Source organism: Triturus cristatus, chromosome 4_1, assembly GCF_964204655.1.
Source record: "Triturus cristatus chromosome 4_1, aTriCri1.1, whole genome shotgun sequence".
Classification (NCBI taxonomy): Eukaryota; Metazoa; Chordata; class Amphibia; order Caudata; family Salamandridae; genus Triturus; species Triturus cristatus.
Window position 1 is genome coordinate 61534726 of NC_140585.1, and position 15019 is coordinate 61549744.

At 45.4% G+C, this 15019-nt stretch overlaps 1 pseudogene across 1 annotated transcript in view; it reads right to left on the reverse strand.

Moving 5' to 3' along the window:
- Positions 1–14618, reverse strand: part of LOC146839514 (uncharacterized) — a 166252-nt pseudogene extending 151634 nt beyond the window's left edge. Inside the window, exon 1 of the transcript XR_014981099.1 lies at positions 14425–14618. The product of XR_014981099.1 is annotated as an uncharacterized LOC146839514 (transcript). The remainder of the gene's footprint in view (positions 1–14424) is intronic.
- Between the last annotated feature and the right edge of the window lie 401 nt (positions 14619–15019).

The window sequence follows — 15019 nt, forward strand, 5'->3', positions numbered from 1 at the left end:
TATTGGTGCCACTAAACAGCACATTACACCTATAACACTTGAAGACTCAAATTCACGTCAAACTTAAATCACATTTTCAGCTCTGAAAATATAATTCAACTATTGGCAATCTATAAATAATGTTCATTGCATTTCTTTTCCTGGCCATCTTTTAGAACTCTCATTCCCTCCCGTACAAATTTCTTTCTTTCATATTTTGGCTGATGAATGAATGAATGCACAAAGGCATCCCAGCGCTTACTCATGGGGAAAAGCAAGGTCTTCAGCTGTTTCCTAAAACTAAGGTAATTGGGCTCCGAGCGGATATGCTCAGGCAGGCGATTCCATAGCATAGCAACATTGTACGAGAATGAGCGACCTCCGGAGCGAGCTCGCTTGATCGAAGGCACTCTGAGCAAAAATGTATGCTTAGATTGCAGCATCCTATTGGGAACATGGAGTTGAACCAGCGACTGAATCATAGATGAACCCTTCCCGGCAATGGCCTTGTGGGCAATACAAAGGGCCTTAAAGCCTATCCTTGCCTGAACAGGAAGCCAGTGCAGGGCAGCCAATGCTGGTTTAGCTGAACTATATTTAGGAATGTTCATAAGTAAACGGGCCTCACAGTTCTGAACAATTTGTAACCTGTTGGAAGTGCCCAAAGGGGCACCAAGGTAAACCGCATTTGCATAATCCAATCGCGAGAGTATAAGCGCCTGGACTAACACCCGTCTAGCATCAAAAGGAAGAAGAGAAATCATCTCCCTTATCATCCTGATCTGTCCAAAGCAACTAGCTGCCACCTTACATGCCTGCTCTTTTAGATCAAGCTTATAGTACAGCCAAACTCCTAAGCTCTTAATCTTAGTCTTTGGTACCGGTGGTGGACCCAAACAGCTAGGCCAAGAAGCTTCAATGCTAGTAGGAACATTATGCCCAAGCAGCGTAAGTTCCGTTTTTGTACCATTAAGCTTCAAGAAAGACTTATCCATCCAGTCCGAAATCTTGCCCAAACAAGAAAGCAGACCCAATTCTTTCCTTTCTGGGTTAGAGACAAAAAAAATTAGTCGCGTCTGGTCTCAACTACCCTTGGGAAAGTTCATCACTGAGCAACTAGTAACAGTGTCCCCCGAAAGGTTAACATTTAAAAATGTGTTATATATCGTTTGGACTTTAGAGGAAAAGTTTTCTGCAATTTCGTCACACCTCTGCTGGGCGTTATCAGGAGCCGGAAGAGGCCTCGGGGGGGGTGGTGAGAAGGGACTTTGTGATTTTAAAAATCTCATGAGAAGAATTAGCAGCCAAGACGATTTTATCACAGTAAAAGCGCGATTGAGCTTTCTTAATTTCATATTTATACAATTTAATTGCTTCCCTATATTTAACTTTTTTACTCACAGAGTAATCTCTTCTCCAGCTTCTTTCCAGTTTTTTTGCATGATTGTTTCAAATTCCTCAAAGTCTGGGAATACCAGGGCTTTTTATTGATTCCCATGCGATGATAGAATTCTTTCTTAGGAAGCACTGAATCCAAAGTAGATTCAATCCAGCTATTATAGTTGTCATAGGAAATAATAGCGTTGGCCTGTGGTAAGGGAACTGCTTTGTTTAGCTCAGTGATGAACTTTCCCAAGGGTAGTTTGAGACCAGACGCGACTAAATTTTTAAATATTTATACGTGGTAGCAGTGGAACAGCCAATGTCAAAGTCATGGATAATACAAAATGTTCGGACCAAGGAATTGGAGTAAGGTCTGTTACTATAAGATGTTGTAAATTTGAAAAAACAGGATCGAGCAAATGCCCATGGACATGGGTGGGGCCAGACACTTTTTGTTTAAGTTGGAAAGTGTCCAGGCCGTCAGTGAGCTCCTGGATTATATTGGAAGACAGTTCATCAAAATGGAGATTAAAATCACCCAAAATGGAGAAGTTAGAGAGGGGACTCGCCAAATTGGCAACAATATCTGGAAGCTCACTACAAAAGTTAGATGATGCTCCAGGAGGACGATAAATTAAAACTCCAGAGAACGTATTAATAGGAGAGAAGCTAAATGAGAAGGATAAGCTTTCACAGTGCGGTACCGGGTTAATAGTAGACCTACAGCTAAAGATGTCTTTGTAAATAATTGCAACGCCCCCGCCTTGACCACCCTCTCGATCAGGTCTCGTAATTGCATAATTAGGGGGTATCAAAATTAGACTCGTTAGTGAGCCATGTTTCGGTGAGAAATAGAATGTCAGGGCAATTCTCCTCAATGAGTAAATATATCTCCATCGCATGTTTTGGTAACGAGCGGCAATTTACCAGCAACATTTTAATAACATTGTCCAGCTTTGCCTGTTGTTAGGGGGCAGGATGTAAATTTAAAATTACAGTGAGCGCAGAAAGAGTTCCTCCAGTCTACAAACATATGATGGAGACACTCTCTCAAATACGTACCTCTGAGCTTAAGAAGCTGTTCCCTTGAATATGCATAGCTGGGTGGGGGGAGAGTATGTTAGGGGTCTGGTCCCTGGGCCCATCCTGGCGCGGACGGGCGCAGACGGGCTTGCCTTTGGCGCACCGCCGGCATGCCCGCTGCGCGGAAGCGTCATCGGCGAAGTTTAAGCCGATTGGTCGCGTCCCCGTCGGCGTCAGCAACTAGACTGCTGACCTACAGAAAGTGCACCAGGAAGTTCCCTCGAGCATTGAGCACAGCTCGGGCCCCCTCCCACTAAGTATCAACACCCAATGTTTAACCCACACAAAGCAGCAGCAGCAAAAGGTTAAAAAGATTGTTGCCTTTTGTATGTAAAAATAAGTAAAAAACACGCAGTCCCTCACTCGCAGAGAGCCAACGCTGAAAGTGAAGTGCCAAATAACAATAAATACCTTGAGGATTTATTCAGTTGAGATTAATTAATTAAATAGTCACAACAGTGATCTTAATTTCCTTGAACTCAAAAAAGAAACTCACAAAGTGCAATTTTCAAAAAATGACCCAAGTTCATTTTTAGTTTTTTAACAAAAATAAATTTGTATTTTCAATATTTTCATCCAGTAAAGTAGTGAAACAATACACTTTACATTTCATGTACGGCAACATAAAACTACTGTCTACTTCAGAGTCTCATTAGCAGTAGTCAATAACATTTCTTACAAACAAATCAAAGCCAACCACATATTTGGCCATGTGTTGAACTTAATCCGTACAAATAGAAGGATTTTTTCAGCTTCAAATGCCTAATAATTGTGTAAGAAAATGTCGCAGTGTCGACGTTTCGGTCTCACTCTCGAAGAACAATCACAGAGACCATCCTCAGGACCGAAGTTGCACCATGAATCTATTAAAATATATACATACATTCTGTTAATATATTTGAGTTCATAAGTTTGTATTGATTATACACGAAAGGAAAACAGGTGTTATCTGTTCCAACCACCCGAAATGTGGTGGCAATTTTGAAAGAACCCGGCACCTCTACACCAAACCAGAAGAATCTCCCGTGGACAGTGGAAAACCACCGAATCTATGGTAACAAAAAACTCACTGCAATGAGAAATCGGAAATTCAGCCTGTTCTAGGAATTAACAGCGTTTATACAGCGTTCTGTGGTGAAAAAAGTACTGGTTTCAAAGAACCAAGAGAGACCACAATTACTAATCACACCTTAAAATCCTATGTGAATAACGTGTTGTAGAAACTCCTACTGAACATACCGGCTGCTACTCGCCGACAAGACGGCAACACTCGTCTCTCCCGTAATAATCTAGGAAGACAACAGTAAACATCCTTCAGTCACTGATTCTACCAGACCCGTCTGGGTATATACCAATGGCATATACAGTTGCGATATTAACTTACTTCTTAACGTCTGATTCTAACTGCTATGAATTCTGCGTCTCACTCTCCAAGTCAGTCGAGCCCCGAAAGCATGCTGGCTCCGAGATTATATATCCAGCGGCATGCCGGTCTCGGTACGGTAAAACGAATCGGCCATCTTTAAGCTGTACTCATTCTAATATGCCGGAACCTTCCTATTCGTAATACAGTTAACATTAAGGAACCAAACAGGCAGTACGCTACTACTAAATGTAACTATTTCGAATATTATGTGTGTTACATATACATAGTGTTTATGTCCTAAGTATAGTAAGTAAAAACCGCCATTAAATATTGTGTCGGCCATCTTGGGACTGTATCAGTTACTACCACAGTATAATGGTAAAAGATAACCTCTGCGGTGTCTAATGGACATATGTGTTTTCAGTTTGCAAACACTAAATAATATAGCGTACGTTCAATATGATAACAAGCATAAGTAGGTGTCACAATTATAAAGTTGACAAGGTTTGCCATTCCACAAAGGAATTTAATCCCCTTTCCACTGTTTTAGCTGACCAAATCCACCTGTTTTCCTTTAGTGGAAGCAAACGATCTATATTCAGCCTGCGTTTATTCATTTTTACAGTTTCCAGTACAAACCATTTCATGTCAGAGGGCATATGTTCCTTTGTTAAATAGTGTTCAACCATTGGTGCAGTTTCAATCCTGCATCTAATGCGTGATTGGTGTTGGATAATTCGTTTTTTTACCTCCTGTGTAGTTTTTCCAATATAGAACAACCCACATGGGCACTCTATACAATAGATGACATTTCTAGTGAGGCAATTTGAGTGTTGTCGTAGTGTCCACTCTTTCCCATTCAGTACACATGATTTTACTACTGATGTAGTTGGACAAGCAGAACAATGACCACAAGGATAGTGGGATCGGAGGTAAACCCCATAGGTTTGTCAAAGTGCTCGGGGTAGGTTCTTTATATGTTTTCACAAGGTAATCCCTTAGATTTCTCGCCCTTTTAAATGCAAAACGGGGTAGTGCCATTTGTGGTTCGGCTTTCTGAATCAAGTGCCAATTTTTAGTCACTATCTTTTTAATCGAATTAGATTCACTTCCAAATGTCGTGACACAAGTGATCAACTCTTGTTTTAGTGTTGGCTCAGTGAAGTGCCGACATCAATGAATTACCTTACTCCACACTTTGTGTTTTTTATCACTGTATCACTCCTATTTCTCTTCTCTGGCCTCTTCTTGCTTTTTCTGCTCGCTCATCTTGTTCGTCCTTTCCTGCTGAAGTGACAAGCAGAGCAGAATGTCTTCAAGAGTCTCTTGGAATCCTTCATGTAGGCTTCACATCATAGCATAATCCTCATCAACACACCATTTATGAGAGAGTGCAGCAACCTCTTGTAGCATTGTCATACAAGTAACTCTGGGTTCTTGTGAGCACTCACACATTTGGAAGTCGTGCTTTATTCTCACTCAAACCTGCCCAATTATTCTAAACTGTGGGGAAGAACTAGAACTTCACATTTCACTTTGCTCAGACGTCTGCCGTGTGCCGAGTAGTACCTGACTATTCTGCACAGAGCAGACCCTCTTACAGCAAGTGATCCTAAAGATTTCTGTACAGAGAGGAGAGGCCAAGAAGAGTAACTGACAGTCCCGCCAATATCTGCTAAGACAGACACACTTCAAAAAGACACACTGTAGATGTGCCTCAAACACACACACAGCCTGCAACGACAACTCTACCCTGTTCACATGCACACACACATCCAACCTGCAGAGGTACATCAAAAAAAGAGACATGTACGTTCCACTGCTTGAAAGGCCTCCTACCTGGCAGACCCAAGGTCAGTGCACACACACCCAATTTTTTTCAATTGCAAACTTTATTCAATATGTAAAAACAGTATCATAAAAGTACACACAAATGAGTTTAAAAAGGAATCAATAAAAATTCTGTAGTAAAATAGCACAAAGGGTCATAAAAAGATTAAAAAGAGTACACTGGGGGTAATCACAATTGTTTAGCAGCTGTCACAGAGTCATTTAGAATAAAGGTACAGAACAGGCATTAAATGATATATCGTCTAAGGCTGCATTGATGTCCTCACTCTCACAATCACTTTTAAGTAAGAGGAGACAGCGGCCATAGTTAAAGGAGTGTCCAATGTTTTTAATTTATAAAAAGCCGCTCTACAGGATTGAAGACCCCATGATTTGAGCAGAGGCTTCAAAAGAGTAGCCCTCGGCAGTTGATAGTACCTACAGAATAAAATATAGTGAATATTGGATTGTGTTGACAGACCATCACAAGGGCATTTCTCCAAGTCGCTGGACCAACAGTTTTGATTGGGAAATGTTAATAGTCTGAAGAAGGTATCAGTGCGGAAACGAGTCACGAGCATACGGGTAAAAGGTGATGGTATTAAGAATAGGTATTAGGTATTGCTGAATCCCTTCGGTTGTAGTGGAATGTTGGTAATCCACTACCATGCTCTTATATTTTTCGGATGACCAATGACGGCTAGTCAGATGACTTAAGACTAGTCGTTTTAATGTAACTCTCGATATTTTGTTCAGAGTTGAGGGTGCAGAGAAAAATTCAGGATGCCCTAAGTCGGAAGACAAGTTTCTTACATAATTCAACCACTTGATGTTATTAACCTCATTCAGTCTAAGACAATCTGTGATAATTTCCCTGTTAAAAAGTGTCTCTTGGTTGGTCCAGACTTTGTGCCATAAGATGATAGGGGAAGAATTTATAATGTCCGCAATATACGTGAGGCCAAGTTCATTGTGCACCACGTAGGTTGATGTACCACGTGGGACGGCCAGGAGGTAGCGCAAAAATAAGTTCTTGGATCGTTGAATTTGCAAGCTCGATTCCCCATATCCCAGATCCATAAGTGCCAGTCGAAATACACTTGGCCCGATAGATCTGTAATAAGGGGTTAATCGGACGTCCCCCCAACTTTTTGGAGAAGTTGGTCAATGCGCCTATAGCTTTAGAAAACGCAATGCCCCTAGCTTGGGCAGCAGACCGCCAGGTACCCCTCTTGTCGAAAATAATGCCCAGATATGGAAATCTGTCAGTGCTATCCAATTTCCTGCCCTTTAAAAAGATGGAACATTGTTTTTTTTCCAATCCCTAGGCCACAAGACATAGTAAAGGTTTTAGAGGCATTAACGTTTAAGCCTCTCCGTGATATAAAATCAGTGAATTCATCAACTGCCCTTTGTAGCCCTATGCGGGTCTGTGACATTATTGCTGCGTCATCCGCATAAAGAAGTATGGGTATAGGTTTGCCATTGATGGTAGGGTAGTCGTGGTAAGTTCTATTTAGATAGTGGCCAACAGAATTTATATAGAGGGTGAAAAGTAAGGGGGCTAATATGCATCCCTGTCTTACACCTCTCCTAATATAAAACCTGTCAGAGCATTCTCCACTTCTACCGTATCTGACACGGGCTGATGCTCCCCTGTAAAGCTCTTTAATGAATGCAAGAATGGAAGGTTCTAATCCAATCTCTAAAAGAGATTCCCAGAGCAGCTCATGGTCAACGCAGTCGAAAGCGGAGCTGAGATCTACAAAGGTTACGAAAAGGTTTCCCTTTTTTGCCTGAGTGTATTTGGCAATTATAAGGGTCAAGTTCAGGCCTTGCTCGATGGTACCTTTGCCTTGTCTGAAACCATATTGTAGATTGGAGATGATGTCTTGGTCGCTTATCCAATCATGGATTCTATTTAAAATTATTCTCCCTGCGACCTTCATTAGGGAATCAAGCAATGAGATTGGGCAGTAATTGGAGGGACTGTTCCTGTCGCCTTTCTTAAAAATCGGGACTACGACCGCCTCAGGCCAGGTGGAAATGAAGCCTGTGGCATTCAGGGAATTCAGAACGTTAGTAAGCAAAGGAGCCCATAAGTCCGGTTGTGATTTAAAAACATCTATTGGTACACAGTCCGGACCCGGGGCCTTCCCAGAGGGGCTTTCTTTTAATGCCACGAGTACCTCTCCACAGTCAAAAAAGATGTTCAGGGGAAAAAGACTGGGAGTGTGTGACTCTGTCTGGGGATTAGGGTGAATTTCCCGCACGCTCATCTGTTCTATAGAATCTGATGGATTATATAAGGTGCTGAAATGTTTAACCCAGGTGTCGGCTGTTATGGCTAAGTCCATCTTTGGGAGCTGGGAGCATCGCAGGAAAGGTGCGTTAACTGCCCTCCAAAAGGCGGTATTATCCCTTTTAGTGGAGGCATCCTGCAGGGCTTGCCAAGCCTCTGATTTCAGCTGGTTTTTCCTGGCCAGTCGGACTGCACGATAATTATGTCTGGCTTGCCGTAATTCTATCTGATTTCTCGGATTAGATTTTAGGGCAGTTTTTAAAGATGTCAGAGCTTTAGTGCAAGTCCTATCAAACCAGCCTTGACTGCACGATGAAGTTTTACTGGGAGCTCGTGCAAGTAATCTTTTGATCTCCGACGAGATTATGGAGAACGAATGGCTGATTGCCTGGGGATTTTCTGTAGTTGACAAGCATATCTGTATGTGCTCGTAGGTGTTCTTGACCAGTAGGTTAAGAAAGGCAGAGGGGACTACTTTGTCCCATTTTAAATAGAGCCCGGTGGTGGTTCCCAGCTTAAGTGGCGGGGGATAAGAGGGGTTTTTCCTTACATTGGGATTAGCGTGCAGGGTTAGTTTTAAAGTCACCACAATGGGATAGTGGTCGCTGATAGCAGTATCAAGGGTCTCCCAATCGAGTATGATCCCTGAATGCCTTGAGGATATCAGGGTAAAATTGATTGTAGAGTGACAGCCTCTCCCGTTGTAGGTTGGCTTAAAGCACTTTGGTGGAAGACACAACTCATTTACATAAGATAAGTTAAAATGAGATGTTAGACCATTTAAGAGGTCTCCTAGTTTAGTGTGCAAAAAGTGGGTAGAGGAATCGTCGCTAGCAGTATCCATTCCACAGGAGCCTTTGTTACTCAAAGGGCACAAGGGGCAGTTGAAGTCGCCCACCCAAATAATCAGCATATCAGTATTAAGCTGGTTGTCTATTTTTATTAGGTCAGCCTTTAACCCATTGAGAACCAAATCATAACGGGGACTTGGGATGTTATTATAAAAATTGACCAAAATGATATTATTAAAAGGTCCACCTGTTAGAGTAATAATCTGGTAGTTTTCGGTCCCTGTAAAATTTGCAAGTTTTAATCCGCATTCCACGGAAATGTAGGTCGAGAGCCCCCCCTTACTTCTGCCATGTGGGCTAGGAGAAGCTGTGTGTGTAAGGTCCTGTACCCTGAAAGATGGAGTTCAGTGATGGTCCAGGTTAACTGCAAGCAAATGATACTGTGTCGGGAAACAATTTGAACCCATAGGGGGTCAGTCAGTTTGTCAAGTAGACCTGCCACGTTCCAAGACAATAGGCTGTCTCCCAGTAAGGGTTTATTTTTACAAATGTTACCGTTCACAGTGTCATTCAAGATCCCAGAGATTTCCTGAGATAGAGGGAGAGTTAATGGCGGTGAAATATCCCTCGTTGGAAATTGGTTTGGAAAGGTGTTAGACCTGTCAGCCCTTTGGGTGGTCCCTCCTCATCATTATTTATTTTGTCCCACTTTTGCCTCAAACCCTGTTATAATTTTTCCTTTTTGGGAACCACCAGACTTTTTAGTGTTGATGCAGGGTCAGGGAGCCATTTTCCCTACCCCTGGAACTTCTGTCTGAGGGCCTGAGACACAAAATGGTGGTCACCTATTGTCACCTGTGACGTCACCAGAACCTCCTGGAACATTCTAGAACCCTGTGACAGTGGGAGGCAGTTTAGAATGTTGGGAGGCCATCTCAGGTTGGCAGTTGGCATCTGACTAGAGAGGAGAGAGGACCAGTTCAGAAGGAGGTCTGAGTAAGGCAGCAGGGGTGGAAACCAGTGCTTGGAGTGGGGTCCAGAAACCCACCCTTGATGCTAGTCCCTACTGACCAAGCCCAGCCTAGAGCCCTGTGTGGGACCAAGACCAGAAAAACCATCTTAAGGACCTACATATTGTTAAGAGGCCTTAAAGAAGAAGACCAGCAAGCTCCTGACCTGTTTAGCGGTGTCCTCCTGGAGTCCTGACGTCGAGAAGCCTGGAGACCTGAGGCCTGAGGTGGAGAAGCGGCGCTGACAGAAAGCAGACGTCGTACCCGGAGCCGTCAGAGGTCGAGAGAGGGCGCCGACGGAGGTCGTGGAGAGGCACCGGAGGTTGAGTAAGGAGTCACCTGAGGTCGAGGTGAAGCGCGCCGGAGGTCGGGAGTGGAGATCGCACTCCGGAGTCGCCGGAATCTGAGGTGAAGCGCGCCGGAGGTCGGGAGTGGAGATCGCACTCCGGAGTCGCCGGAATCTGAGGTGAAGCGCGCCGGAGGTCGGGAGTGGAGGTCGCACTCCGGAGACACCCGGAAGTGGGGAGGCCGTGACCCTGCGACGCCGAAAGGCGACATCGAGCCGAGGCCGCCCAGCGACATCGAGCCGGAGCAGCCCAGCGACATCGAGCCGAGGCCGCCCAGCGACATCGATCCGGAACAGCCCAGTGACATCGATCCGAAGCCGCCCAGCGACACCGAACCGAGGCCGCCCAGCGACACGGCGCCGAGCGGAGCCGATCATCGTGAAAAGGGCAGTAAGTGGTAGAGGGGGCGTCTGAGGCCCCGTGGAGCCCTAAGAGACCATTCTAGGGGCTAGAGGGGTGTTAGAACCAGCTTGGGAGTGCCAGGGGTGAACTGAGACTGCTGCAGTGACCTCTGTGAGGGGTTGTGTATTTTGGGAGAGCCAGATCCTTAGGTTACCCTTATTCTACCTCAGTTCAGGCCCAGCCTTGATCAATGTAGGTGGGACACCCCCATGTCACCCAAATGACCACAAGCTGTACTTGGGCAAAGTGAAACCAAACTACCTCGTGAAAGGGTTGTGAACTGTAATTGTCATTGATTGTGTTATTTAAGTTATTGAGGGTGCTTTATTTATTGTCTTCCACTGTATTTATTCCTGACTGTATTTATTCGCCATCTGTATTTATTGCACCTATATTTATTCCGTGTTTATTTATGACCTGATCCTATTTATTGAAACCCCACTGTGGTATTATTTATTTGACCTGCTATCTTCAAGAAAAGTCTTATGGTATTGTATGTATGTTTTGAAACCTGCAACTAAGAGAAAATAAGATAAAGACAAACTACTTTCTTTCATAATTTTTACGGTGTAGTGTCGTTTTTGGAACGGATGAACGCATGGTTATTGTGAGGGTGTGACGTACGCTTAACACGGTGCCTGACCCCCGACCGCTCGAGCCAAGCTACCATTGTGCTGGGAACCTGGTGACTGCTAACCCGGTGGCCCGGTTTCCAACAAAAGGAGTTAGATGTTAAGCTGCCATTTGGACTATCAGATTCAGGGGGTGGAGAGTGGCAATCGGTGGCATGAGTTGGCTTCGACTCGAGCTCACAGAGGTTCGTGGTGTTCTTTGGGTTATACTGATCAGTGTCCAAGATAGTCTGCAGGGGACTCATGTTAGAAGAATTACCGACCGCAATCTCAAAATTTGAGAGTCAGTCTAAATCATCCAGACCAGAAAGAGTGGCAAATCGATTGAAGGTGGGAAGTGGTGAGCCTCTGTTTGAGTCCTGGTAAATAAATGTGATTTTGAGGGGTTTAGCAAGAGGGAGCGGGGGTAGAAGTGGCTTAAATCGTGCGTCGAGATACCCACGCCCCTACTCGCGGTATACCAGTCCACTATATGAGGTAGTGCCCTACGGTCCCTAAAGTTAATAATGATGACGTCTCCCTGAATGTCCTTAGGTCTAGATCCCAACCAGCTAAATCTTCTCGCATGGAGTATTTCATTGTTAATATCGGCGGGAAGTGGCCTATTTTGACTCAACCAATGTACTACCTTGTTTTTAAGTTCCTGGTGTCTCTCTATTTTACCCGGGGCAAGCTCCGGGACACCAGTGAGTATTACTACATAGGGAGCTGCTTCTGGGGGCAGGTCGATGTGGTAAGTCGTTCCCATCCTATTAATCGAGGGTGGCTGTGAGTTGACATTTTTGCTAGGAGGCTCCACAGGGTTATAGGGTTGATCACCTCTGGCGTCCCTTTCACCGGTAATTCTTTTCTCTGCTATGGGCATAAGAGCATGTGTGTTCTCCGTACTAACCGATGGAATTGCCTGGTTGGCTTTTTGATTGGGTGAAGGCGGCCCAGCAACGGGGATGGGATTTTTTAACAGACAAGCATTCAGTTCTCTATTTGATGCAATAATTAGGGCATTTGAAGCTTCCAAGGATGTTAACTGTGCTGCGATGTTTTTGACCCTCTCCACCAAAGGTAAAAGTAAGGATTTTACGAGGTGCTCTATGTCGGCCAATAAGTTAGAAGAAAGCGATGTAAGTGGCTGTGTGCAGGCTTCTGTAGACTTTGCGGGAGTGGAAACCAACGGGGTATGAGAAATAACTTTGAGAGACTCAATGTGAGTATCTTTCCTCCCTTTTTTCTGGCGCAAAGATTTTTTACTGGGGGCTTGGGAACGATAGGTTTGTTTCTAACTGCCTTTCTCGTTTTATTGTTTACAGTATGAATTGGAATCAAATCCTCGGAGGAAGTGTCCGTTATTAATTGTGTATTTGCAGTGTGTGTGTTATTAACCATTGAGGTAGCCGTTGTGTCTATTAAATCATGTAACTGCGGGGAGGAGCCGACGTCCTGTACAAGGTCGTGGCCCGTGCTAGAGATCGGGGGTGAAAGGACGTGCTGAATGCGGCCTAAGGACGAGCGCTTGTGATAAATAGGGTCCAAAGACAGACGGCGCTCTGTAATGGCTATTTCTTGCTCTAGCACTGTGGCAGCTCTGGTGATAAAATGATCTAATGTCCCCCTGACAGAGCCCCCCACCAAGGATTGCCTACGTTTACTTAGGCGAGTTGCCATAGAATGGCGAGGGCAATTAATACGCAATCGGTATGGGCACAAAACTAAAATTAAACACGACTACTGATGTATAACAAATAACGAAGGACAAACAAGTTAATAAAGGTGTGTCCAGCCCCGAATACGCATAAGTAGATCAAGAATGACCTTTCTCAGGAGGGTATTGTGAGACTTATAAGGCCTCAACAACCAGCAGCAAGGGGGGGTAGCCCAGCCCGGCCTCAGTCGGCCGTAGACGGCCCGCCCTTTGCCCGGGCTTAGTCCGGCGCCGCCCGCGACGCGGGGGCTCTCCTCTCATTTGAAGCGCCTCCGGGCGCGGAAGAGGCGTGGGCGGCTTCCTGCCGTTATGGACTGTGGGTGATGTAGTGCACAATGCGGCCGCGCGGGTTTTCGTATGCGGCGGCAGTGTCAGAGAGGGTAGGCGCCAGGACAAGCAGACCAGGAGCACGAAGCAAATGTAGCCCAGGCAGACGGCAACAGCACACAAAGCCCCCGCTCCACCGGGGCTCTCCTCTGATTTGAAGTGCCTCCGGGCGCGGAAGGCTTCCTGCCGCTATGGACTGTGGGTGATGTAGTGCACACTGCTGCCGCGCGGGTTTTCGTATGCGGCGGCAGTGTCAGAGAGGGTAGGCGCCAGGACAAGCAGACCAGGAGCACGAAGAAAATGTAGCCCAGGCAGACGGCAACAGCACACAAAGCCCCCGCTCCACCGGGCCTCTCCTCTGATTTGAAGCGCCTCCGGGCGCGGAAGGCTTCCTGCCGCTATGGACTGTGGGTGATGTAGTGCACACTGCGGCCGCGCGGGTTTTCGTATGCGGCAGCAGTGTCAGAGAGGGTAGGCGCCAGGACAAGCAGACCAGGAGCACGAAGCAAATGTAGCCCAGGCAGACGGCAACAGCACACAAATCTCTGCAGCAGACACACAACCTCTGCAGCAGAAAATGCTATAAGCCAACCTATGCCGCTGGAAACTATTGCAATGACTGAGGTTTTACCTAGACGGTGATATGAAAACAGGGGCAAAGGGGCATGGGGCAGCAGGGAAGGCTTGATTTTCAACTGCCTGGGGAACATGCTTCTGACACAGGGGTACAGGTGGGCAAGTCAACAAACCAACAGCGAGAGCCGAGCAAAGAGTGTGCACAGATTTCTCATAGAGCGCTAAGATGCAGTGCAATGTGAACAGAATTTTCACAATGCAGTGCAGTGGCACAAATTTCTCAGTACAGTAAGATGCATTGTAGTGACACAGAATCCTCAAAGCGCAGTAAAGTACAGTGTGCACAGATCTGTCACAGTGCATTAAGATGCAGTGCAGCGTGCACAGATTCCTCATAGTGCAGAAAGATGCAGTGCACAGATTACTCACAGTGCAGTAAGATGCAGTGCAGCGTGCACATACTTCTCATAGTGCAGTGAAATGTAGTGCAGTGTGCACAGATTTCTCACAGTGCTTTAAGATGCAGTGGACAGATTCTCTCTTTAAAAACAAACGATGGCCACACACACCCCCAGGGCCAGACGGAAAGGCCCCCAGAGGTCCCTGGATAGAAGAGCCTGGCTCCTGAAGGAGATTTCCTTAAGGATTATTCAGTCTATTTCTACAAACACAGCACAAGGTGCTGACAATCTCCTACCTGAGCAGAAACCTGTGCAGACATTTCCAGGCTCTCTCCTCCTCCTAAGGCTGGGGTGGGAAAGGTGCAGATTTGGAGTCTGGGGGAGGAGGAGGGACTATGTCGGGATGAAGATAACTGCACAGAGAGACAGGGCGTCCTTCCTCCTTTGCAGCAGGCTAGACACAGAGGGAGAGGCCGGAAAGATGTCAACATCCGCTGTTGGTGCTGTCTCTGCCACCGCTGACCTGGAACAGGACACCCTTCTCCATTTCATACAATGCATCAGAGGATTTCATCAGCAGGCGAGGTGCGCCCTCTGCTGGCCACTTAAAGAACCATCACATCCGGTCTCCAGGAGTGAATATACACAAACAAGCATTTTCTGGCAGAAATATCTCGGTTTTTAGATGTCACAGAAATGAATGTTTTTAAGATACAGACAATCCTCCTACAGGATCTCACCCTTGGTTGCTGCTGTGAAAAAGTATTTACAGCTTGTCTTCATATGACCATCTTCAAAACACTGAAGCAGAGGACTAAAGAATATTTACAGAGATTGTCAAGTGGAGGTTATAGTTTATGTTTTATTAAATATATGAGAATACGTGTTAGT